The sequence below is a fragment of the Marmota monax genome, unplaced genomic scaffold (assembly GCF_021218885.2).
Source record: "Marmota monax isolate L192 unplaced genomic scaffold, Marmota_monax_Labrador192_F-V1.1 WCK01_AAM20220418_F8-fsc00135, whole genome shotgun sequence".
NCBI lineage: Eukaryota > Metazoa > Chordata > Mammalia > Rodentia > Sciuridae > Marmota > Marmota monax.
In genome coordinates, this window is record NW_026694339.1 from 2,388,978 (window position 1) to 2,393,478 (window position 4,501).

Here is a 4,501-nt window from a genome sequence, read left to right on the forward strand (position 1 = left end):
CAAGTAGATACCACTTCTTCTTCCTTCCATCCCCACCTAGCTATACTTCCCTACAACGCTTACCACGTTCTGTGTTGATCATGGTTTGTACTTGTTTTATTCCACTGTTTCAAGTGAAATGATTCTTAAGAGGATATTTTTTTTAAGTGATGGTAAAAACATATTTCTTGCTCTGTGCTGGCACTGCTCCATATTTCAAGTTATTTAATCTTCTTAGCAATGCTTTTTACAGATGAACATTGAAACAGGTTCAGTAACTTGCCCAAGGTCACACAGCTAAGCCAGGCTTTGGACCACATGATCTACCTCCCCAAATCCATGCTCCTCATCACTAATACACTACTTTCCATGGAGGTAGAGAAGCATATACTTCGAGGCCAGCAAAGCCCTTTTCAGGGCAGTAATTTATAATTTTGTATACTTTTTTCTTCAAGAGGACTTAACAATTGTATTAACTTCAGGTCCTATAAAATTGTTCTGGAAGTTTCTGTTCACTTTTGAAGCCTCTTAAATCATATTTAGTAATGATGATCACTATGATGGTGCTGCTGATCCTCATAACTCTTGTCCAGAACATCAGCAAGGCACACTCAGCTGGCTCAGCTATCTTCCTTGATCTTTATAATAGCATGAATGTTTTGCATGGCCCTTGCCACTTTTAAAGTTGATGGGCTGCTTGAAATAGACTGAATGATTTTGCCTGAGGCCACCTAGCACCTGGTTATAAGTGACAGGGCCAGAGCTGGAACTCGGGGCCTCTGGTCCCAGATGCTGTGCAGCCTCCACACCAGACTTGCTACCTGAGGATTCTGTGAGCCTCTCCAGGCTCATAGATGGCGCTCCTCCCTGCCTCTGCCTCACGCTGGGCATCTGCGTAGCACTCCATCACTCCCAACAATTACCTGAATTGAAGTTGTCCATCCTGCCTTTTAAGTTCTTCTCAAGCTAATGAACCTTTTCAGCAAACACAGGACGCTTGATGTTAATCACACAGAGAAATGCATGCTCAATTTGTTCACCTTTGAAAACACAGAGCCCGAAAGGGACAGAAATTGCATTTAACTTCTGAAGCCCTCATCTTGATAATTTCTTAGGGCAAACTTCTTCACCTGCCTGTCTTCAAGAGTCTTTCAAAACCCTCCAGCAATTGCTAAAGTGATACTAGAAATACATTTGCCTGTATCTAGAGATTTTTGGTAATAGCCTATAATTTATCACTCGGTATAACAGAAAGCCTGGAGAATTATATTACAAAGAAATATTCAGCTTTCATAGTTGATATGCAACCACGGTGCTAACCAGTAATGCCTCGGACTGTGAGTGACATCTAAATACTGACTCTGAGGGAAAAAGTCACTCCACATCCCATTCATTTTTAAGGATATGCCACCGCTAGGTTTCATGCAGGAAAGTGCCTCTGCCAACAGACCTGGTATTCTCTCTCAGAATTATGCAGTTGGTGTAAAGAGGTAAGTGGGGGCAGAGGTTAAGAATTCAGACTGTGGAATGAGAGGGGCCTGTGTATGACCTATATATTCCCCTCTGGATCTGGGTGTATATATATATATATGCCTACACTTGGGGTGGTCGATGCACATCACTTAACTTCATTCGGTGACTCAAAATATTTCCTGAGCACCTACTAAGTGCTGGCTGGTGTTGTAAATACTCAAGACAAAGCAGTGAACAGAACAAAACTGCTTCAAGGAGCTTCTGTCTGTTTGAAAAATGAGAACAATTGTAGTACCTAGCTTATGGACTATATAAGGATTATCGTAATTGATAAAAATACCTCAATTCTAGATTTTAAGAAAACTCAAGGTTGTTCCTTTGTTTATAGTTTCAGCCTCTTCAAAACTGTTTTCAGAAAAATGTTAAGGGGTTTCCTTTGATGGGGTCTAGAAAAACTGCTAATGTCTGGTTTTTAGGTCATGCGGGCAGGAATATGTTAGGAGGTAGTGCAGCAGGAGGTCTACATACATTTGGTAAACTGAGTCATGGTCCGGATCGGCTCCAGCATAGATAGTTGTATAGATAGTCACAGGAACTCTTCATTTTCAGCATTACTCTGCCTGTACTACTTTCCCTCTGGAGTTTCTGTCTGTCAAGAACACTATTAAAGAGTGTCAAATGAAGCATTTAACCTAAATCTCTGATGTTGTGGCTCAAACTCATTTCCTTTCATCTTGCCCTCCAGGTCTCAGTGGTGGGGGGTTGAGTTGGACGAACTAAATAAGAGAAGCCCACTTCTCCCAGGTCTGGTACCTGGGCCGCTCCTCTGGCCTCTGTAATGCTTTGGAGTCCCGGATGGTGTGCGGGCCCTCCTTCCTGGAACACAGCAGGATGTGATGGGCAGACAGCAGGCTATCCTCTTCTTCTACTTCTAGGGTATAATGTGTGCCATCTTTATCTCTTCCTTTTCCTTTTTATTCTTGAGAGACCATTTCCCAATAGGGTCTGGTATTGATTTCTTTGTCCCCAATGTTTGAAATGGACGTAAAATTAGAAGCAAAGTTAAACCTTATGGAATCGCTCATATTAACTATCTCTGACTGAAAGAAAGGCAAGCAGTAAGGAAGGAAGGAAGCAAAAATAAATAAATAAATACGGAAAAAGGAAGAACTGGCCATGGTGGTGCACACCTGTAACCGCAACTACTCAAAAGCACGAGGCAGGAGGATTTCAAGGCCGGCCTCAGCAACTTAGTGAGATCCTGTCTCAAACTAAGAGCTGGGGATGTAAACCAGTGGTAGAGCACCCCTGGGTTCAGTCCTCAATATTATCCACACACATATGGTATATGTGTATACACCAAAAAAAAAAAAAAATGAAGAAATGGAGGGAGGGAGGGAGAAAAGGTTCTTGAGAAAGCTAGAGTTAGATAATTATGGATACATTCTGCTTCTTAACAATTATTGTAATTTACTGGAATCTGTCCTTGCTTCCTCTGTACAAAGCACTGGACTTCGCAAAGTTTACACACATCATCTCATTTAACCATCACAATTGCATGAAATTCTCCTTCCCCCTTAAATTATTCCCATCTTATGGATGCAAAACTGAGGGTAAGAGTTACGAGAACAGCCGAAGGTTGTTTAACACTTAACCACAAAATCCGTGCCCCATCTGCTATGTGAGAAGAAAGAAATACAAATAATTAGCACTGACAATGTTACCACTTTTTTTGCAACACTATAAAAACATATATGATGCAAGAAATTTTTTAAAAAATCACAAGTCAAAGATGAATTCTATTAACATTTTAGCTGTTCTCACTGTTTTTCTGTTTTATTTTCCTTTTTAACAAATTTGAAATTATTCCCTTTATCTTGTCTTATACTCTAAAAAGATAATTAATATAATGTCATGAATCTTGCTCCACATCACTAAAAATTCTCCAAACATTCTTTGGATAAATTATATTAATACATACATATTATATACCATTACTTATTCAACCATTTTTTCTCTTGATGAACACTCAAGCAGTTTTCAAGTTTTGCTCTTATAAATATGATGAACATCATCGTATAAATCTCCACTTTTGTGCCAGTGGCCTCCATGTTGTCATGTAGGAGTGATTTGTCGGGGCCAGGGTTGTGGCTCAGTGGTAGAGCACTTACCTCACATGTGTGAAGCATTGGGTTCGATTCTCTGCACTGTATAGAAATAAATGAATAAAAATAAAGGTCCATCGACAACTAAAAACATTAAAAAAAAAAAAGTGATTTGTCTCTCACAGGATGTGCCACCATCTACATTTCCTGGTCATCTGCTCACAGTGACCTCCATGGCATGGTGGGTGGGGGAGCTGATACTTCATACTTATTGGGAGGTTCCAGAGCTGGGCCTGGGTGTCAGCATCCAGACCAAAGGCCAAACCAGCAAAGTGAGAGCGCTGGCAGTCATTCCCCCCACCACCCACCTGGTGCAGGGTTAGGATTCCTCAGATTTCCTAGGTGGAGGAAATCTCCCCCACCCATCATACCATGGAGGTCACTGTGAGCAGACAACCAGGAAATGTAGATGATGGCACGTCCTATGAGAGACAAATCACTTTTTTTTTTTTAGTTGTTGATGGACCTTTGTTTTTATTCATTTATTTATATATGGTGCTGGGTGGTAATTTTTCAGAGGATACAGAGGTGACCTAGCAGTGAGAGGCACTGAGGTGCTACCCTGCACCTCTGGCCTGAGCACTCTCTACTGGCTGCACAGGGCAAGCCACCTTAGTGCCTACCTGAGCACCCTTGGCTGTCACCTGGTGGGACCTGAGTGGGGACACAGACTGTTTGGCTTCTTTCTGTGATAGATTTCCTACCCACTGAAGAGAAAACAAAGGACAGCAAGAAAAGCACTTCCTTTTATCTCTTTTTGCCTTTATTAAGGTTTGGATGTGAGGTGTCCCCAAAAGCACATGTGTGAGACAATGCAAGGTCTAGAGGAGAAATGATTGGGTTATGAAGCCTTGACCCAATCATTGAATCAATCCCCTGACGGG